The 23,945-nt window shown below is 38.0% G+C and overlaps 2 pseudogenes; one reads left to right on the forward strand and one right to left on the reverse strand.

The window, feature by feature from the left end:
- Positions 1-23,945, reverse strand: part of LOC101542121 (COP9 signalosome complex subunit 2-like) — a 116,608-nt pseudogene that overhangs the window by 79,309 nt on the left and 13,354 nt on the right.
- LOC129401074 (U1 spliceosomal RNA) lies at positions 15,576-15,708 on the forward strand (annotated as a pseudogene).

Raw genomic sequence — 23,945 nt, forward strand, 5'->3', positions numbered from 1 at the left:
TAAATCCCAGTTCTTTAATTAAATTAAAAATTATAAAATTATAATCATCTCACATTGCAGAGATGGCACACATCAAAAAGAACAAGAACAACCAGTGTTGGTATGTATGTGGGGAGAAAGAGACTTTCATTCACTACTGGTGGAAATATTAGCTGGTCCAACCTTTCTTGAAAATAATGTGAACAGGCCTATAAATTCTATGAACTGAGCTTCAATTTGATCCAAAGTTCCACAAAAATATGCTGGAATATCCTCCAGGGTCCAAAAACAAAATGAAGAAAAGACATTTGCTCCTCGACATTCCTTGTAGCCAACACCTGGAAACAACCAATGTCCAAGAATAGATGACTGGATGAAGAAACTATGGTGCATATACATATAGAATATTACTTGACCACAAGAAAAGATAAAGTCATGAAATTTGCTACTATATGGAGAGACCTGGAGAATATCATGCTGAATGAAGTTAGTCAGAGGAAGAGGGACTGACACAGAATGATCCCTCATATGTGGGATATGAAAAAACATAATGGGGGACTATGAATACCCAAATGCAATGAAAACAAAGAACATGCTATTAAAGTAGGAAACAAGCCACTAGAAGGAGCTGGGGGCTACAATAGGGAGGGAGAAACATTTGTGGTTGAGAGAAGAGTTCCTTAGGAAGGAGGAGGTGATGCTGAAAGGTGGCAAAGTGTTATGTATAAAACCCTATCAGCAATGGTACTATAAAAAACAGTGCAAAAACTTATAAATTAAAAAGTGCCCTTTTTTGCTTTTAATTTATTGAAAAAAATTTTATTGAATCACCGTTGGCTGCTGTTATAAAACTTTCATGTTTCAGTTTCAGTCATACAATCATCAAACATCCACCCCTCCACCAGTGTACATTTTTCACCACCAATGTCTCCAGTTTCCTCTTCCACCCCACTCCCCATGGAAGTAGACGAATGGGTGGGAGGCAAATGGGGGTTTGGGGGTACTGGAAAAGTGAACACTGGTGAAGGGATGGGTGTTGAGGCACTGTATGCCTAAAATCCAATCATGAATAACTTTGTATTTTCATGGTGACTAAATTTTTTAAAAAAATGCTTACTCACCCAGAGCTTCATAGAAGTAAATAGTATAGTCATTAAGCTCTAGTCTAGGTCTATTCCTTCTGTAATTCCTTACACTTTGAAAAGGCAACAATTGAACTAAAAATGCTACTGTGAGCAAATTCACATGATAACTGAAGAGGCATATTGAACTGTCAAATAATGGTTAAGCATATAGACTAGAAACAGATATTCTTCCTGTCATGTTCAAAACTTCCTCTGAAGTAATTGCTTGAGAGACCAGGAAGATGGTTCAAACAGTGGAGCACAAGTTTCATCTCTGACATTGCAACCTGCCCCCAGCACTGCCAATAGGTGGCTTCCACACTATGCGACCAACTAACACCAAATCACTGGGTTTAGGTCACTTATCCAAGGAGCTCTTGGTTCCCAGCATCACTGGAGCAACCCTGTAAAAAAATTACTTGTGATGATCTTCATAGTCTTTGGTCATTTTCAATTCTGATACACTAAGTATGTGTGTGTATAATATATGTACATATATATAAGAATTTTTTTGTTTGTTTTTGGTCAACACCAGGCCATGCTCAGTGGTTACTCCTGGCTCTGTGATCAGGTATTACAGCCGGAAGTGTTAAAGGGACTGTCTGGGGGGCCAGGGATTAAACCAGGGTAAGCAGTTGGCAGAGCAGCACCTTGCTTCCTGTGCTATCCATCCCAGAAATCATTTTTATATGTGCTTGTGTAGGGGATATCACATAGTACATATATATTTAAGGATGAGGTTCACACCTAGCAAGGGTCAGGAGTTACTTCTGACTCTGCATTCAGGAATCACTAGCGGCAGTGCTCAGGGGACTATATGGGCTGCAGAGGACTGACCGGGGGGTTAAGTGAGTGCAAGACAAACACCCTACTCACTATATGTTCACTCTAATGCCAACATATTTATTTTTATAATCTATATTTTTATTTAATGTGATACTTTGAACATTTTTTCAAGTAACCATACAGAATTATCTCACTGTACTTTGAGCTTTTTATTTTGTTATTATGTGGGGTGCTCCCCAGGGGTGCTCAGGAGGTTGAGGGACCACTCCTGATAATTCATGGGCTGGTGACTCAATTATAGGACCTACGGTGAGGTGCTGCTTGAGCCCAGAGTGCCAGAGACCACAAGGGACACAATGGCAGAACTCTGGGGCCTCCAGGGCTGTCGCACCTGGCAATGCTTAGAGGGCCAGGCAGTGCTGTAGATTGAACCTGGGTCAGGAACATGCCTTGTCTGCTCTCTAACTACTAATACTATATCATGGCCCTTCACTGTGCTTTTTTTTTTTTTTTTAGTGGGGGGCTGCTCAGGGCTTATTCTGTCTCTGAGTTTAAGGATTACTCCTGGTAAACTTGGAGGACATTGCATTGTGGAGTGCTGGGGATTGCAGCTGGGTCAGATGCATACAAGGAAAACACTCTCTCCACTGTGCTATCCCTCTGGCCCCTTCACTGTACTTTTAAAAAAGTAATAACTTATATTCCATAGTCTGATTGCTTAATAATTTAATTGGTGGCTATTGTTGTTTTCAATTTTCAATTATTGTTGTTTCCAATTTTAAAAGTTTTGTAAAATTGTTCCCAGGGAATATACATTTATGCCTCCTTGGTAACACAAAAATTTCTCTTAGATACCAGGAAGTGAATGTGCACTGTAGTATATATGTTGCAAATGACTGTGACTATGGGGGTGTCATGTTAACTTTAGGAGCAGAGATACTGAAAAGCATCTCTGAAAGTGGAGTAGGAGTAAAGTGGAAGGAAGATGCCAGAATTCATTATTTTTCCAGCTGGAAACAAATTTGACTAATCATCCAGCCCTTGAGTTTCTTCCAACTCTAGGATCCTAAGGTAAATCCATCTCTGATTGCTTAGGGAATGCTCCATGGCACTAACTTCCTATAATAAATAGTTGTAGAGTGATTAACAAGACTGTAGTCTCTTCCAGATTTAGGAAATTTAGATTGATAGCTCTGTGTCAATAGGTTTTTAGCAAATTCTGCTGTTTATGTATTCTGTTTATTGAACCATGGAGAAAATCAGAGTGCATTTAGTAAGAAGTTTTATTCCGTGTATTTGACAAGAGGAATCAGTAACATCCCAAGTTTCACAATTAATTTGCACATCAGTGTCTGGAAATAAGGGAATTAACTGAAAACTTGCTGATTCAGTAGGAAATACGGTTTGAGGAATAGGGCACAGATACTGAATTAGACAGATTCGATCCATTCTCAACGTCTCCACATATTGCTGTGAATTTACAAGTGGTTATTTAACTTTGCCCAAGAAATCTACATAACAGAACTATCAGGTGCTAACTTCATAAGTTTGGGTTATGCAATAAAAATCCCATAAAATACTAATCATTCCAGAGATTTTCTTGGGAAGAGAAATAAAAAGACAAATGTGAAAATATTTCAGCTGTCTCTTTATCACAAGGATTTTCTGATAATTGTATTGGTTTCAAGTAACACAGGACAGTCACCTCCTCTTTCTAAATCTGTTTTATCATTTGTAAAAAGTTAGACCAATAGTAGAATCTCCACTGCAGATAAAAGTTCTTTGATTTTTATACGAACCTATGCTATTTATTCATTTCATCATTCCAACCTGGTGTTTTGAAAAGTATTAAGGATTTGTTTATCATCCTAACCTGATGAGCTTTGAATAAAAAGTAATTTACTTTTAAGCAGTTTTATGATTTAAATATAAGTGGAAAACAATATAATTAATTTTTTTTTACTGGTACCAACTAGTATAAGTTGAAGATCTTCAGAACCCAGCCACAGCTCAAGGCCACTCTCCACACGTTCAAACAAGACTCACATATGAAGAGATTGGCAGAGGAAACCAGGTATACGGGACCTGGGGCTGAAATCTCTAAGCCTGTTCAGATTGGGACTGGACCTTCTCCACCCAGATCCCCCATTTTCCAGTAGCTTGGCAGCTACACCCACAAACTGCCCCTGACGCCATGTAATCCCACCAACAGCCAACATCAAGAGACTATGAGACCAAGACCCCGGAAGCAGACATCTAATAGCCTTGTTTTCCCTCTTGGAGAACCTGACAAGCTACCAAGAGTCTATTGCCCGCATGGGAGAGCCTTGCAAGCTCCTCATAGCATATTCATATCCAAAATACAGTAAAAGATATATACATACCTCTTGGAGAACCTGGCAAGCTACGGATAGTATCCCGCCCACACAGCAGAGCCTGGCAAGCTACCCATGGCATATTCGATATGCCAAAAACAGTAACCATAGGTCTCATTCCCCTGACCCTGAAAGAGCCTTCAATCGTTGGGAAATACAAGTAAGGAGAGGCTACTAAAATCTCAGGGCTGAGTGTAATGAGATGTTACCGGTACCCACTCGAGTAAATCGACGAACAATGGGATGACAGTGATACAGTGATACTAGTACCAACATTATATTTCAGCACTGCTATAAGCTGCTCACTATCAGAGTGTAAAGATGTCCCCACCATTATCCCAAGATCTCTAACTCTTAGCATCTTCTGATCACAGTTTCATGGACTTATCTCAGGGTTTGTTTGGGGAGGTATTACTTTGTTCTCACATATACCATATTCCATATGTGAGCAAATTCATCTTGTGTTTGTCTTTTTCTTTCTGACTCCCCTTAGCATGACACCCTCCAATTCAATTCATTGCAACTAACTGCAAAGTTTTATCTTTTCTCATAGCTAAGTAGTATTCTTTTTCATCAATTCACCTATTGTTGAATACATAGGTTGTTATCAAGTAAATAATTTTGCGATGAACCTGTATGTACAAATGTCCTTTCAGATGAATGTTTTTGTGTTCTTAGAGTTGCCTGGGAATAGAATTGCGAATCATATGGAAGCTCTGTATGTGAGTTGAGAGTCTCCAAACATATTCCAAAGATACTGAATCAGGCATCAGTCCAACTACTAGACAGTGAAAATTCCTTTGCTACTACATTCTCACCTACACTTATTGTTTCTGGACTTTTTAATAATCTATATTATTAAATAAATAAATATTAAAAAATTTTTAATTAAAAAATTATTAAATAAATCTATATTTAATAATCTATATTATTCTCTTTTGTGTAAGATGATATGTCACTGTTGTTTCAATTTGCCTTTCCTTTCACTTATTTACCTGCTGGTCATCTTTGTGTCTTTCTTGAGGAAGTACATGTTCATCTATTTTTCTAATATTTTTTTTGCTTTTTAGGTCACACGCTGCAATGCACAGGGGTCACTCCTGGCTCTGCACTCAGGTATTACCCCTGCACTCAGGTATTACTCAGGGGACCGTATGGGATGCTGGGAATCGAACCCGGGTCAGCTGCGTGCAAGGCAAACGCCCTACCCACTGTGATACCCACTGTGCTATCACTCCAGCCCCTATTTTCCTAATTTTTGATGGGTTGTTTTATTGCTGTTAAGTTTTAAGAATGCTTTGTATATCTTACATATTTGCCTTTTGTCTGAGGTTTGTCTAAATATGTTATTCCAAACTGTAGTTGTCCTTATATTTTAAAATTAATTCTTTTTAGTGGACTGGAGCGATAGCACAGCGGATAGGGTGTTTGCCTTGCACATGGCTGACCTGAGTTTGATTTCTTCGTCCGTCTCAGTGAGCCCAGCAAGCTTGAGAATTTGCCGCCCGCACGGCAGAGCCTGGCAAGCTACCCAAGGTGTATTAGATATGCCAAAAACAGTAACAACAAGTCTCACAACGGAGACATTTCTGGTGCCCGCTCGAGCAAATTGATGAACAATGGGACAACAGTGCTGCAGTCCTAATTCTTTTTACTGTCACAGGTTTTTAGTTTGACACAATCCAATATGTTTACTTTTGCCTAATAATTCTGTCAAGAACTTTCAGGTGAAAGCCTCCTGTGAGGCAAAAACTTAGACACTGGATATTTCTTTCAGCCATCCTGTTGTGGTTTAACTTCTGCTTTGAAGTTAATTGTAGAAAGAATATAGTAGGCTGATTATTTCAATATAACTCTAAGGTATGAAAAAATGCTGTAAATTCAGGTGGATAGTCAATAGAGACATAAAAAATGTGCTCAGCATCACTCATCATAAGGAAAATCCAAATTCAGATGACAATGTGATACCTGAGATGGTGAGACAGTGAGAAGGGCACATATCAAGAATAGGAACAATCTTTTTTGGCAGGGATGTGGTGAAAAAGGAACTCTCATCCATTGCTGGTGGTAATTTTGTTTGGTTCAATCTTTGGAAAACAGTATGGAGAGTCCTCAGTAAATTTAAAATTGAGCTGCATTATGACCCAGATATTCATTCCACTTTTCGACATCTATCCCCAGGATTTTAAAACATACATTCAAAAGGTTGTATACATACCATTATTCATTGCTGTGATTAGCACAATAAGTAAGACACAGAATCAATGTAGATGTCTAATAACAGGTAAACAGATTATGAAGATGTGGTATACATACACAACATAATACTATGTAACTACAAGGAATGATAAAACTATACAATTTGCTGCAATTTTGTTGAAACTTGAAGATATCATGTCAAGTGGAGGAAGTCAGAAGAAAGACAAACACAGGATGATCTCACTTATGTGTGATATATAGAATAACTGGATGAGAAAAGGTAAAGGAGAAGTAAAGAGTATCTGTATAATACTTGATCTTAGAGATTAGAAGAGGACAGAGAAGGAATGAAATCAAGGGGATAAGGAAGAAGATGAGAAGGGCAAGTAATGGGGAAAAGTCACCTGGGCTTTGTTTATGCTGGTGTTGTGGGAGAGTGGTATAAGCTATATATCCAAAGGACAGATTCAACACAACTGAAAACAACCACCAAACTTTGCAATGTGTCAAAGAGGCAGGCAGAGGATGGGGTGGGGTTGTGTGGGATGGAGCACGGGAACAGTGGTGGGAGTTGACACTTATGGTGGGATTGGTGTTTAATTATATGCCTAAAAGTCAACGACCAATAACTTTGTAAACTATGGTTCTTTAATTAAAAAAATATTTTTAAAAAACGTTGTCAACTCAACAATCTTCAATCAAATCTCCCTATTTCTCACTATTTTTGCAACTCATTTGAACTGACATCTGCTGACAACTAAGAATGATGGTGGTTCTGTACATAGCTGAATGATAGCTTTCACTGTTTTTGCAAGACATATAAAGGAACATTTTTCCATACTGATGAGGAAACTTAGAAAAACAAATTTATAAAACCCTACCTGGATCAGCCTGTGCTTCCTTATTTGCATATCATTTATTTCATACATCATTTCCTCCACAAAGCTATCATGTGTGTTTGTATGTGTGTAGGAAAGGGGAGGATAGAGGTTCTCTTTTTGTCACTTGTGCAATGAGAGTGAGGACCATAAGAGATTTGCTCTAATCAGAAATAAGCAACAATAAAAACTTGAGCTGCGAGTGCCTCCATTTATTTTAGGTGTCAAAAAAAGTTGATGGCAGAGAAAAGAGAAAAGAAGCAGTTTCCAGTTTCATACTATATTTATAAAATACTGTTAGTAGGCTTAACTTCCAGTTTTAATCATTATGACTATTTACCCATGTACTGACTGGAAGTGATACATGCCATAGCAGGGATTTGGCCAATGTGACGATCAAAGATTATGTCTGATTGGCTTTGCCCCTTGGAACATGTGGGCACATCCACAACAGTCAGACTGACCAGTTGTAGTCTCATAATCCCGCAATAACATCTGTTCCAGGGACTCATTTTTCTGATTAGTTGGAAGAATTATGAACAAGTTTTATAGAGAGCTACATGGTGAGCTATAAAGAGCAATATTTCTCAGTTTCATGTCAATAATATGTAATTTGAAGCATCTGTCGGATGCTTCAGCATGGGGAGGTCAGTCAGAGGTTTCATATAAACGAGTATAAGGGAGCCCAGTGTTTCGGTGGTCTTTACAACCCAGACTGAATCTGTTTAAGCGGTAACCCAAACATCATCAGTTGGCATAGTATGTATTTTATGTGAGGACATTTTCCTTGACTATTATTTTTTTGGGGGGAGAAGGGATAGTGTTGAGAATTAACACATGGCCTTATGAACTCAAGACACGAGCTTGATCAGCTACAATCATGGCTTCTTGTGCAAGGCAATGAGTGATCCCATTGTACAGGGCTCATTCCCAATGGTGCACAAGAGGTCATGAAATTTCTTTTTGGTCAAACAGTTTATTATTTCTGTCACCTGTTTGTGGATTAACTTTCCCCTGTAGAAATTGAATGAAAATAGCGCCAGTAACAAATGGAACTGAGTGTCAGTTTGTTATTAGCTGTTAATACCTTTCACCTCATTCACTGCATGCAGGAGGGCTCATTCTGAGTGGACAGCTAATGGAAGCAAGAAGACAAAAGAAACATTCCTATAGCCTGAAAGCCTGCTTGGGAGAACAGTCACTTGAGCTCTTGAATTCAGAGTATTTTAAGTTATTTTCTTAACAATGATTCACAAAATATTTAACTTAATATCCACCAGGAAATCTAAACTAACACTTTCCTCTTTGAAACTAAGACAATTAGGGGCCAGAGAGAACTCAAGGGACTGGAGCACATGCTGGATGGACATATAAGAGACTTGAGTTCAATTTTGAGCACTGTTGTGAATGACCTCTAAGCATTTATCCAAGAGTAGTACCAGAGATACTCCTAAATGTGACCCCTTAAACCAACAGCAACAAAATATGAGTATCAATATTATATTTAATTATTAATTAAGGCTTTTGACTAATAGCAATTATTCTAAAATTCATTACATCTTCTATCTTTAAAAATTGAGGAGAGAAATCTTCAGGCTCTTGCAGAGTTGAGAATGGGTGACCTTCTCCCATCTCCCTGTTTTTCTGGGAACCTGGCAGTCATGTCCAAGAACTACCTCTGGAATCATATAAGCTCATTAACGGCCATGATCCAGGGACTCACAAATAAATCTTGAAAGAGATCAACAAGGTTCAGAGATGCCTCCAGACCCCAAAGTCATCATCCAGTTTATGCTTACCTCCAGCTGCATCACCCTATTTAAAATTTTAGAATTCCTGGAGCAACATCCCATAGTCTATACCTCTGATGTACCAGGAATAGCACACCATATTGTGTGGGGTGTAAAGTAGATGGTAACTGATCTCAATCAAAAAGAAAAATATTGTGAAATATAAAGTAACAGAATGGGAGACTAACACCAGGAGGATTACTTCACAGCTTAGAAGCTGGCCTCACATGCTGGGGGAAAAGGTAGCTCAGATAGAGAAGGGACCACCAAGTAAAGGGTGCTAGGAGGGCCCACTTGGGATGGGAGATGTGTGCTGAAAGTAGACTATAGACGGAACATGATGACCACTTAATACCTCTATTGCAAACCACAACACCCAAAAGGAGAGAGAGAGAGAGCAAAAGGGAAATCCCTGCCATAGAGGTAGGGTGGGGTGGAGGGGACAGGGGGTGGTGGGAGGGATGCTGGGACCATTGGTGGTGGAAATGGGCACTGGTGGAAGGATGGGTACTCGATCATTGTATGACTGAAACACAAGCACGAAAGTTTGTAAGTCTGTAACTGTACCTCACTGTGATTCAATAATAAAAAATTTTTTAAAAAAGGAAAAGAAAAAATATTGACACACAAGGCTCAACCTGTAACAACATAGAAGTAATCTCTTATACAATGGCTTAATGACTCCAGGGTGAGATACAATAATCCTCACACACTTTCTCCTAAATAAATTTTTTTGATCATTTTTAGCAGGTTATTAATAACAAACAATAGAAAATAAATTATTTAGGCCCTGTTATTGGGGCAGGCTTGGGTGGTAGCTGGGAAAATTTGAAATAATGGTGGTGGGAAGGTGTAATGAAGATTGGTGTTTGAATATTGTAATAAAATGCTGTGAACAATTTAAAAAAAATTGAGATGAGGGGCTGGAGCAATAGTACAGCAGGTATGACATTTGCCTTGCACATGGCCAACCAGGGTTCAATTCCCAGCATCCCATATGGTCCCCTGAGCACTGCCAGGAGTAATTCCTGAGTGTAAATCTAGGAGTAACCTCTGTGCATCGCCGGGTGTGGCCCAAAAAGAAAAAGAAATTGAGATGAAATTTGTGTAATTCAGAATTAAACTTTTCTGTGATGCTTAGGGCTTATTCCTGACTCTGTGCTCAGTGATCACTCCCTGAGAACTCAGGAAACCATACTAAATTCCGGAAATCAAACCCAGGTCATGCAAGGCAAGTTTGCTACCTTACTATTTCTCTGGCCTCGAAAAATTAAGTAGTTTAATGAGAAAACATCAGTATCATTTAGTGTAGTCACAATATTGTACAGCTACCACCTCTATCCAGTTTTAAAACATCTTTTTATCATTACATACATAAACTTCACATTCATTAAGCATTCAGTCTACCATTCCCTTCCCAACTCCCTGGAACCTACCCATCTGCTTCTTGTCTTTATGAATTTACATATTCTAGATCTCATAAAGATGAGTTTATATAGTATGCGACCTTTTCATTCTGGCTCCTTGCACTTGGCATATGTTTTTGATGTTCATCCACATTGAAACATCTATCATTATTACATTTCTTTTTATAGTCGAGAAACAATCTGTCAGATGTATATAATACATACACTTATCATTGATTTAGAGGTGGACATTTGGGTTATTTTTGCCTCTTAAAAAAAAGGTTATTTTGGGGCTGGAGCAATAGCACAGCGGGTAGGGCGTTTGCCTTGCACACAGCCGACCCAAGTTCAAATCCCAGCATCCCATATGGTCCCCTGAGCACCGCCAGGGGTAATTCCTGAGTGAAGAGCCAGGAGTAACCCCTGTGCATCGCTGGGTGTGACCCAAAAAACAAAAAAAACAAAACAAAAAAAAGGTTATTTTTACCTCTAGGTGTTGAGGATAGAGCTACTGTGAACATTTTTATACAGTATCATTTTTGAGCACTGTTTTAATAAAAAAGTTAAACATTCTTTGTAACACCTATTATTTTCTTTTAATAATAGTTATAGTGAACAAGGATTCTAGAAATTCATTGCTACTAGACCTTGACCTATAGGAAACTGCAAAGGTAGTTTTGCAAACTTGAAATGAAAGTACACTAGATAGAACTTCATGCTGTATGAGAAAATAAAGATCTAGTAAAAAGTAAATATGCCACTAATTATAAAGAGTAGTACCATTGTTATAAAAATTTATACCTCTTATTCTTGTTTGCCACATGATTTAAGAAACTAAATGAAGAAAATAATTATTAATCATTTTAAACTTTGAATTATAATTGCATATTTTGTTTTCTATGTAATCAAAGAAAGACGTACAAAAATAATTGTATTTTTTTTGCTTTTGTTATAAAATATATCAAAAGAATTTATGGCAACAATAATTAAATTGATATGGAGAGAGAATCGGATAGGTTAAAAGTTTTTGTGTATTAACTATAAGGTGATATAAATGAAAATGAAAATTTAGGGTATTAAATGTTTTAAAATTTGGGATATTAAATGCAATTACCATTGTTGCTGCAGAAAAAGTGCTGTCAAATATTTAAGAAAAGTCAAAGGGAAGGGAATAAAATTATTTCCTTCAAAAATCAATTAAACATTAAAAATACAGTAATGCAAATAATTAAAAGGACAATCATCCAATAAGATACAGGGTAAACATGGTTTAAATCAAATTTAGCAGGTTTCTTAACCACTTCATTAAGTTTATTCAAATAATTTTTCTGTAATATGTATGAGTCTCATGGTAGCCACAAAGAATAAACCAGTTATATACAGATGAAAAACAGAAAGGTTTTGGTAGATGTCACCAAACTTTAAAGAAAAAAAAAATCAACTAAAGAAAACAATGAAATGCTAGTAGATAATTCTTACCTGTCAATAATTAATGAGACTGGTGTAAATTTTCCATTTGAAATACAGAAAGTAGATAAATGGATTAAAAAATAAATGATTGTAACAAGGGAGATTGATCAGTATTGTTGAAGATATGCCTTGTTTATGTGAAGCCCTGATTTCCATCTCCATCAGTGTACTTAACTTCCAAGAGCTGCTGGTGCAAGTTTAGTAATCCCCAAGAACCTCTTGGTGTGGCCTTACTGCTTTCTAGGACTTTCAGATTCAAGTGGGCAGCCTGAGTGCTAAACAGTCTGGTCTTGTATTCTGGGCCGAATATCACCAAAAGTGTTCCCAGGTCCTAGTGAACTACAGGGAAGATCACCCCCAAACTAAAATTCAGCAATATTCTTGCTAGAAAAAAACTGACTTTATTTTATTTTATTTTTTGAAGTAAATAGATTTTATTTAGAGGTTTCTGAGGGAAGGAGGAAGGGATAAGTAGGAGGAATAATAAGAATAACACGCTCAAGAGAGAACTCGGGCTTCTCCAAGGGTGGAGAGAGCTCTACACATATCCTAGCACTGGACACGAAAGCATGAAAGTACACATCTCAAGAGGGGAGATGCGGGTGACACATGTGCTCAGGCACCGCATGTGCTTGGCCACGTGGGCACAAGCAGCACATGGGCTCAGGTAGCATATGTGCCAAGAAACTGACTTTAAAATCTTCCAGACTGGAAGAAAACATTTGCTCAATACTCATCTGAAAAGTAGTATATATAAAGTACTTATAAATGTCAACAAAATACCAAAAAATCTCATCAAAAAATGGGAAGAGATAAACACTTCCTCAAATAAAATGTGTTCATGGCCAATATGTTTATGTGTATGAAAAGTGACCTTCATCATTTATTATCAGGCAAAAGCAAACCAAAGCAAATAAAATGTCACTTCATACCCATGGGACTGGCTCATATGAGGAAGAAAAAAACAACTAGTTCTGGTGCTGATGTGTGGAAAAATGAGCCCTAATCTACTCTTGGAGGGCCTGTCAATTTGCTTCAACTCTATGGAAAATATTATGGACAGTCAAAAAACTAAGAATTGAGCTTCCATAAGATGCAACAATTCTGCTTCTTAACATTGGTCCCAAAGGTTATGATTTGTAATTGTCAAGATATGGAAACCACCTATGCACAAAACCATTAGAAATTGTGAGATATATGTATATATACATACATACATATATATATGTGTATATATATATAAAGCCCAAACAGTTAAAGGAATTCATTATCTCCAAATTGGCTCTCCAATGAATAGTAAATAAATTTCTATAACAATAAGAGAATTCTCACTTGGAAATAATAAGAAATGAAAACATAAAATGTGGGAAAGTAGGAGAAAATTAATGGTGCTTTTTATTTCCAAGCTTATTGATATTATTGATATTTTTTCTTATTTTCTCAACTTAAATTTATAAAGTTTTAAATTTCAGATATTTTATTTCATGGTTCTAAAATTTAGATTTTTAAAAAGTAGATATTTTTATATACGTCTATTTTTATATGTAAATTTAAGTATTATTAAGAGGTAAAAAGAAGGGAAGAGACAAAAGCAACAGACAAGAGAGCAAACAAAGCAAATGAAATAAACCCTTGGCCACAACTGTACAGGAGGAAATATAGGAGGACTGAAGTGAAAGGGGGCCTAGTGGATTGTGATGGATGGATATTGGTACTTTGGTGGTGGATGCAGTGTGATAGCATATATTAAAGAGATTTGAATTGTGCCTCTAAACCATATAGAGTCTTGTTAACCTCAATAAAAATGAAAGAGGTTTTAAATTGCAGTATCTTGATACTAGACTCTTTTCCCCAGTAGATTCCAGGTGAAGTTTTACATTTCTCTGAGGATCATCCGTGCTCTCATTTTCATCACCTCTACTAACCGTTTGCATGCTGTGTGTCTTCATGCTTAATACCAGGTACTGGTGAAATGTTCCCTGGTCTAGAGAGAAACACATAAAGACAATGATAGTACATCAATTCAAAAAACTCTTCTTTTAAAACTGTCATTCTTTATTTCTTCTTGTTTGCCTCAAGATACCAACCTTTTTTTCTTTTATGATGTAACAGTTATAACAGATGGCAGAGTTTTTTAAATGTCATTATTTAAAAAATATATGCCTGGCAAGACTCTGACAATACCCCCTCATTTTTATCAAATAGTAAATTACTTTTATATGGGCAATAAATTAACATAGCTAACCAATTAAAAATGAAAAAAATAAAAAGTGAATGGACTTGCACTCCATCTACATCTGTCACTGATTTCTTAGAATTTTGGAGTTTAGTTACTAATATATGTATTTTTTTGCTTTTAATTTTTTTATTTCTTTCAAATTTATCTACACAAAAGATATAAGTGCTCTATTCGTTATTTGTTTCACGTAGGTATATTACTCTTGTTTTGTTTTATATATCATTAAGTAGAAACATTTTTCTATTTTTAATTCGAAGTTTTAACTTCTATAAAAAATACCAACATTATTTAATCACTTAACTCTCAAGAAAACATATCTGCAGGACAAATTCTTTGAAGTTGAATTACTGAGTACATGAAATTTAAGCAGTTTCGGTACTTTGATGATATTGCCAAATTTTCTCCATAAGGAAATATGATTGTTACACCAATTTTTATGCCCACCAGGGTATATGAAAATATCTATTTTTCCCTCAACCCCACAAACACTGAAATATTTAAATTATTATCATACTAATAGGAAAAATTGATTAACTATATAGTTTTAAATGTAAGCAATGCTTTTTTGAATATGGGGCCACATTTTTTAATATCTTTAAAAGCTATTTGTGTTTCATTTTCTGTTAATATACTTTATATGCTTTTCTCATTTTTCTCTTGGGTTTTATTCTTATTTTTTATGATATTCTAGTTATGAATCACTGTATCACTGTCATTGCATTGTTCATCAATTTCCTCAAGTGGGCTCCAGTAACATCTCCATTCGTCTCTGTTGAATGCTACTGTAGCCTGATAGCATATTAGGGGCACTTACAGGAGATTATTGCCTTATTTTTTATCTGTGGATATTTTTAATCTTGGATCTTCATCACCATCAGAGAATTTTATTTTATTTATATTATTTTGTTTTCATTTAGGAAGAGTCGGCCTTACTTGGTGTGCTCTAGGGTTATTATTGTCTCAGTATCATATTCGGGGGTTGTTCCTACTGCTACTTAGAGAACCATGAGACGCCCGGGATGGACACATTCCTTCTTCATGCTAACAACATGCTCTAGCCTTTTAACAATCTCCTGGGCACTATTTGTTTTATTTTTAAGAGAAATAATACATGAGGTAAGTTTCTCTCTTTGCATGTGGCTAACTATGGTCTGAGATCTTTCACTGCTGTGTGGTTCCCCAATCATGATGAAGGGTTATTTCTGAACATAGAGCTAGATATTGCCTCAGGTCACTGCTGGGTTGGGCAACCAAACTCTAAAACAACAAAAATGACCACCACCACCACCAACTACAAAACACTACAAAAAAAAAAAAGAATTTTATCTCATACTTACCTGGCAGGGGAGATACCATGATCACGAAGGTGGTTTTCCCAGGGCGAGTCTTATCCATTGCACTCCAGATGTGCTGACCCCTGCGACTTCCCCAAATGTGACTCCATGGCTTGGAAGCTGGCCTCACATTCTGGGAAAAAGGCAGCTCAGATAGAAAAGGGAACACCAAGTAAAATGTGGTTGGAGGCCACTCGGGAGAAGGGTCAAGCATGCTGAATGTAGACTAGAGACTGAACACAATGGCCACTCAACACCTTTATTGCAAACCATAACACCTAATTAGAGAGAGAGAACAAAAGGAAATACCCTGCCACAGTGGCGGGGGCGGGGGGTGGTTGGTGGGGAGATGGGATTGGGGAGGGTGGGAGGGATGCTGGGTTTATTGGTGGTAGAGAATGGGCACTGGTGAAGGGATGGGTTCTCGAACTTTGTATGAGGGAAACATGAGCACGAAAATGTATAAATCTGTAACTGTACCCTCACTGTGACTCACTAATAAATAAATTTTTTTAAAAAAAGAATTTTATCTTGTTTGCTAGTAAGATGGAAATCCCTGCCATTTGATTGATGTTCTTTCATTTTCCAAATTTTTCTGTATTCATCTTTCTTATTTTTACCCACTCAAACCCCTAAAAACTCCTTTGCATTTGTTGCTATTATCTTTATCTTGTCCTCATTTTATCAATGTATTTTATGTTATATGTACATATTTTAGAGTTTATTTAAAAGTCTTCCACTCTGTGGAGTCTGCTTGATTTATTTATTCTCATGTTGAACACTTAAAAATTTTCACTGTATCACTGTCATCCTGTTGCTCATTGATTTGCTCGAGCGGGCACCAGTAAAGTCTCCATTGTGAGACTTGTTGTTACTGTTTTTGGCATATGGGGTAGCTTGCCAGGCTCTGCCATGCGGGTGAGATACTCTTGGTAGCTTGCCAGGCTCTCCGAGAGGGGCGGAGGAATCAAACCCAGGTCGGCCACGTGCAAGGCAAACGCCCTACCCTCTGTGCTATTGCTCCAGCCCTTAAAAATTTTAATTTTAAAATTTTAATTAAAAAAATTCTTGTATCACCTTGATTTACCAAGCTGTTCATAATACAGTTGTTTCCAATATCTATCCCACCACCAGTGTAACTGACCCTCCAGCCACTAGTGTTTTCTGCCCACCACCCCAGCCTACTCCCTTGCAGGCACAAATAAATTTACTTCATATTGTTTATTACAACACCAGGGCAAATGGAAAAATCAAAACTTAGATCAATAAAACTTACGTTGTGAGAGTTGTTATATCTCACAGTGGTGTTACTAAATTCATTGAAGATTTACAGGGCTGGTTGGTGTCAGCTGAGCCTTTTGTGTTGTTGATTTTGCTCATTGAGCTTGATGGTCTTCTAAGCAGCTTTCCTATTTGATTTGCTATGATCCTACTGGGCTGAGAGTACCTTGGAATTTTCAGGGGTGCATGCTCTTATATGTGGCTAAGAGGTACAGGATCTATGGAACTGGAATGATTTGATGGCTTGGCAGCTTGATGAGGTTTAGTTGTGGAGCTGGGCTGTTTCTGTGTTGGAGAATGTCATGTACCAGCGGGTTTATGTGCTTTCAAGCATTAGGGCATTCCTCTGGAAATGCCTTCCCCATTCCCAAAAGGTCCCAGAGTTTTCAGCCGGATTGGTCTACCTAGGAAGGTTGGGCACTTGTCAGTCAACAAGATGAGGGGTTTGGGCAGGGGCTGCTGTGTTTTCTGGTTGTGGGAATGGGAAAGAATCTGCCCATCCCAATTCTGAAATTCAGAGTTTCCATCCTGTAGAGTCCTACCTGGGGAAATTCAGTTGCTCATCCTTATTATTGTTGCTTGTTTCAGTTCTTGTTTGGGGGCCACACTAAGCAATGCCCATGACTTACTCCTGGCTCAGCACTAAGGGATCTCTCCTGGAGGCTCAGGAGACCAAACATGGTGCTGGGGATAAAACCTGAGTCAGGCACCAGCAAGGCCAGCTCCCTCCCCACTGTACTATGTTCTATTTGAGATTAGTTGTGAAGCTGGGCCATTTCTATGTCTGACGGTGTTGGGTGTGGCTGTGGGCTGCGAATGTTCAGTTAGGAAGGGGGATCTGCCAGTCCCCTTTCCGAGAGAGAAAAACAGAGTTCTCAGGCTGGACTGACCGACTTGGGAAGGTTCGGGGACAGCATCATTCGTGTTGAACATGAATTCATATTCCAGTAATTTTTGTTGATGCATAGTTGAGTTCTTCCTTAGGAATACATGTTATGTATAACTCAGTCACCAGCATTAATCTTCTCTAACTCTCAGTGGAGTCTGTGTGGACTCTTTCTCAGATCTTTATTTCTATTATAGATTATTTATTTTTCATATACTCTGTCACTTGTGCCGCTTACAGTGCCACTTTTCTTTTGTACTCTTGGAATTTTTTTGGTTTCGTTTTTGCCACCGTTTCATTTGTTCTATTTGTTTCCTGAGCTCTGCTATTTATATTTCATCTTCCATTGTTTTTCTCTCTCTCCCTCTTGAATTTCTATGTTTCATCATTGTGGTTTTTATTCATTGAATTGACTGCTTTACTGGGTCCTTGAAATTCATAGTGAAATATTGTTATGATGTTTATTTCTCATGATATTTTAAAACTATACTTGGTGCAGAGTTTGTGGGTTTTTTCCTGTCATATTTTTATTTTATACTCTCTTTGATTCAATGCTTTGTCAGGGTCATTTTTAAATATATCTTAAACTGGAATTTGTGGTAGGTGGGTGTGTATGTGTGAGTATGTGCATTTGGGGGGCAGACTTTCATGCTTCACATATTGATAGCTTTCTTTTTCTGCTGTTTTATGCTGAAATGGTTGTCTCATATGAGTTTTATTTTTCATCTTTTATCTTTCCTTCTCTGAGCCAAATTGTGTCCAGAGAGACTTCTTTAAGCATTCCTGCTAACCCTAGTACTTACTCCATTAATAAAAAAGATCTATATTTGTTTGAACATTAGAGTGAGACCTCTTATCTTTAAGAAGTATGTTTTTCTTGGCTCTAGGACATCAAGCCATCTTTACGATCTTTTCTATGCTTACTTGATTTTGTCCAGCCTAATTTCATTTTGGAATCCCCACACATTTGAAGTGTCTAGGATAACTGTATCATAGTTTTACTAAAAACAGTTTATGGTTTTCCTCTTTCTCCATAATGACTTTCATCTGACTTCAAGGAGAAAAGGAGGAAAGATTGTCACTTATATAGCCATGTTCATACTGCAAGTTTATTCTCAATACTTAGAATATTTGCTTTAAGTATATAACTCTAAAACCCCCCAAATGGGATAATTAGTCTATAAATCAATCTCTGCATTACCTTGTTCTTGTTAGAACTATATAAATTTCTATAGTCAGGTTTTAATGATGCAATTTAGCATTGCTGTCATCTTTGACAAATGAAACTAACCCAATTTTATTTAATCAATTCATTGAGAAAGCACAAATATATTTTAAATATACACAAATAACATAACAGTGTTTTAACTTGTTATATGATCATCCAAATACAAAAAAACTAGTTTGATAAAGAACAAATCTGCACCTACTGAATTCTGGCTAAGTAGGATAATAAAGCAATGTTGTCAAATGTTAAGTGTTCTGTGAATTAAAAAGCTGCATATAATATAATATAATATATAAGAGAAACCCCAAGGCTAGATGAAATTAAATGCAGATTTTCTCTTTTACTTAGTGAATTTCTGCCACATGATTTCCATTGGTAGTACAAGTTTTAGACTCTTTTCCTAAACTAAATTAATTAACATTTCTGTATTTATAGGCATAAGTAGAACAAGCTCAACTTTGCCTTTACAACTTATCTTTTGTCAAATATATGTGTTAAATTGTCTTGGATAGAAGTTCTCTTTCTCTCTCACTTAATTGAAGCTTCATTACATAATATACATAATAACATACAGAATTAAGTGATACCTCATTGAAATTAAACATGTTCAACTTCTTTGTCCTGATTTTTGTCTAATCTCAGTCACCTCTTCAATCCTAATTCTTTCTTTCTGATAAAGACTAATTGTTATTGTTTTATTTAGTTCATTTATCTGTTTATAATTGAATAATGTTTTTTGTATATACATCACATCTTTATTTATTCTCCAGATGATGAATATCTAGATGTTTCCAGATCTTTTTTTTTTCTTTTTTTTTGCTTTTTGGGTCACACTCAGCTACTATACACAGGGGTTACTCCTGGCTCATGCACTCAGGAATTAATCCTGGGGGTGCTTGGGGGACCATATGGGATGCTAGGAATCAAACCCGGCTCGGTCACATGCAAGACAAACGCCCTACCCACTGTGCTATCACTCCAGCCCCATGTTTCCAGATCTTGACTATCATAAGTAAGGCTGAAATATATATCTTTCATTAGACCATTCAAAATCAATGTTTTCATAATTTTTGTAAATAAATACCTAGAAGAAAAATAGATAACACAGAATTTTTATTTTCTCTTTTCTGAGGGATCTTCATACCACTTTCCAGAATGATAACACCTAGATTATGTTCCTACCAGAGTTATATGTTTCCAGAAGGCTTTATTATTCTTTAATGATGAGATGTAATAACCATTTGAGTGGAATAAAAAGAAGTTGTTGGTCTCAGACCCAGACCGTCTCAGCCCCCCACCCCACCGCCCCCAGACTGCTGCCCTGGCTGTCAGCACACCTTTCCCCAGCACCGCAGCCATTTTCTCTTCTGGCCCAGGTGTGTGACGTCCCCCAAAAACTGCCCTTCCCGTGTCCCAGCCAGCGTCTCTGACACAGCTATAGTGCAGCAGGAGGCATGGCCTAATCTTCAGGAGGCCTGGCCTCTGCTGAAGTGGGCATGGCCTCTTTGGGGCTGCATTTATTTTCTTCAGACCCAGAAATCTGTTGTTATATCACAGTCTTTGTAACCTATGTCCGTGAATAACATCCTGTCACTATCACTGACATCCCATTGCTCATCGATTTGCTTGAGTGGGCACCAGCATCATCTCCATTGTGAGACTTCTTGTTACTGTCTTTGGCATATTGAATATGCCATGGGTAGCTTGCCAGGCTCTGCCCGTGGGGGCTATGTACTCTCCGTAGCTTGCCAGGCTCTCTGAGAGGGGAAGAGGAATCAAACCCGAATTGGCCGCAAGGCCAATGCTGTACCCACTGAGCTATCGCTTCAGTCCACATCCTAACTATCCAAAAACCAGTAGGACAAATAGGCCACTAGTGTATCCCAATTTCGCCAAAACACCAATGAATACAAGTAGCTGTGCAAGTGCAATGTAAAAGAGCACATTCTTTGAAAGCATCACTTGAGGCCTTCTGTAAGGATTAGAGGAACATCTGAGAGAAAGGACATGTTCAGGAAGGGGAAAATAAAAAGGCAACCACCATTGACTGAGCCCATCCAGAATTCTTTTTTGCAACAAGAGGGAACAGGGATAGTGAACTTGAAGGTCCCTCTTCCATACCACCACAACAACATGAAGAAACAGCACAAATCCCCACCACAAGGAGAGGATGAAGAAAGGAGTCCAGAAGCCTCAATACAATAGGCATTTCCTACAAACTTGAGCTCTCCGATAAAGAATTCAGAGATGAAATGCTGAAGATGTTCAATAAACTCAACGTAAAGATTGAACAGGTATCCATTAAATTAAAGGAGGACCTGAAAGAAACAATAGAATGGACAGCTGAGAAAATATGGAAAGAAATGAGAGCAGAAATAAAAAAGCTATAAAAAGAAATGTCACAAATGAAGGATATGGTAGATGAAATAAAAAACTCAGTGGGTACCCTCAAAAGTAGAATGGCTACAGCTGAAAACAGAATCAGTGAGTTTGAAGATAAGCTGCAGAAGCATACAGGCAACAACAAACAATGGGAAGAGACCTCAAAATAGCTCTAGGGTGACTCAGAGTCCTAGGGGATGATTTCAAGAGGAACGACATTAGAATCATTGGAGTATGAGAAGGACAGAGAAGCAACCCCAATGAAAAAGCCACATCAAAAAAATTATTGCTAAAAAGTTCCCAGAGCTGGAGAATGCAGGCATCCAGATTCAAGGAGCCCAGAGGATGCCAGCTAAAATAAACCCTAGTAAAAAAACTCTAAGGCATATCATAGAATGATGGACGTCATGGATAGATATACAATACTGCAAGCAACAAGGTCAAAGAAGGAAATCATATACAAAGGAGCACCCCTTAGATTCACGGCAGACTTATCAGAGGAAACCCTCCAAGCCCGAAGGCAGTGGTGGGATATAGTGATAACACTTAATGAAATGAGCACTTCACTAAGTGCTTCACTAAGAATACTTTATCTGGCTAAACTCTCATTCAAACTCAAGGAATGATACACTATTTTGTGGATAAACAACAGCTCAGGAACTTCATAGACTCAAAATCAAACCTAAAAGGATAAAAGGTACTAATGTAAAACAAGAAAACCCCCTACAAGCACAACAAATCCTTACAGAAAGATGGCACAAAATCCCATAACAATAATCTCTCTCGACATCAGTGGTCTAAGTTCACCAATTAAGAGACACAAGAGTGGCAAAATAGGTTCAGAGACTGAACCCAACATTCTGCTGCCTGCAAGAAACACATCTGAATAGCCAGAACGAACACAGACTCAAAGTCGAAGGATGGAAAACAATCCTGCAAGCAAACAACTCCCTCAAAAAAGCTGGGGTGGCCTTACTAGTATTGGACAACATATATTTCAGGTTGAAATTAGAAGGGATAGTAAAGGCCATTTTTTTATTAATCAAGGGATATGTACAGCAGGAAGAAATCACACTCCTAAATGTGTATGCACCTAATGAGGGACCAGCTAAATACCTACAGCAACTGCTAACAGACCGTAAGAAGGACATTTTGAGCAACACAATAGTAGTTGGAGATTTAAATACCGCCCTATCACCTCTAGATAGATCAAGAAGATTAAAACCCAGCAAGGAAATACTGGCTTTGAAGGAAGAAATAGAACAGAGAGGACTAATAGATTTATACAGGGCTTTATAACTCCCCATTAAAGAATACACATTCTTTTCCAGTGCACGTGAAACATTTTCCAGAATATACCATGTGCTGGGCCACACAACAGAATCAGGAAGATAGACATTGTATCAGCTATCTTTTCAGACTATGATGAACTGAAGATAGAAGTTAATCATGTACAAACGCAGAAAACCAAATCAAACACCTGGAAATTAAACAATACAATGTTTTTTTTTTTTTATAATGCCTACCTTTATTTTTTTTTTTAATTTTTATTAAATCACCATGTGGAAAGTTACAAAGTTCTCAGGTTTATATGTCAGTTATACAATATTCAAACACCCATCCCTTCACCAGTGCCCATATTCCACCACCAGAAACCCCAGTATACCCCCCGCCCCCACCCCCTACCCCCTACTGTATAATTAATGAATTTCACTTCATTTTTTCTTTACCTTGATTACATTCCATAATTCAACACAAAACTCACTATAGTTGACATAACTCTCTCTCTCTCTCTTTTTTTTTTCTCTTTTTCCTTTTCCCTTTTTTTTTTTTTTCTTTTTCCCCCTCATCCCCCTTCCTGCGCCTCATAGTATGGTGTACGCCACGCCACGTCGGCCAGCGTGGGGCTTTTGTTTAGTTCACAGTCCAGAGGTGGCTGCTACATTAAAAACCTTCAATATTTTCAACAAAAACTTACTGTTATTATTTGGAGTTTCCCCCCCAAGTCAGACCTGTTCAAATGGAACCAATTCACATTGCTGAACAATTATAAATGTTAAGTCGCGCGGACGTGGCAGCGTCCGCGCGGTTTTGGATTTCTGTATAAAGTCCAGGGAGAATTCTGCCAGAAATTACATAGCCCAGCTCACAGTCCCAGTGCATTGCTGTAAGAAGTCTCTGAATTCAAAGTCTTTAGGCGCAGAGGGTCCGATTCGCGCTCAGCGGCTCCGAGTTTATCTGGGCCGAGGGCGTGCCGGTTACGCCCCCTTCCCATGAGTTCCTGGGAGCCCCCAAAGTAAAATCCGAATACCTGTGGGTCTGGAATCAGAAGATGGCGCCTGCCACATGGTGCCGCCAGCCCGCCGCTTTCCATGCAGGAAGACAGGGTGGGGAGGGAAAAAAAAAATCCACCCCCAGCAGCACCGAGTTGTAGCCCAGTTTGGTGTCCCAATGCATTGCTCTCGGGTGCTGCGCTGGATGCCCGAATGTGTTACATCTTTGGAGTCAAAGTCTTTAAGCGCCGCAGAGGGTCCGATTCGCGCTCAGCGGCTCCGGGTTTATCTGGGCTTTTTTTTTTTTTATTAGTT

Source organism: Sorex araneus, chromosome 1 (genome assembly GCF_027595985.1).
Source record: "Sorex araneus isolate mSorAra2 chromosome 1, mSorAra2.pri, whole genome shotgun sequence".
NCBI classification, from domain to species: domain Eukaryota; kingdom Metazoa; phylum Chordata; class Mammalia; order Eulipotyphla; family Soricidae; genus Sorex; species Sorex araneus.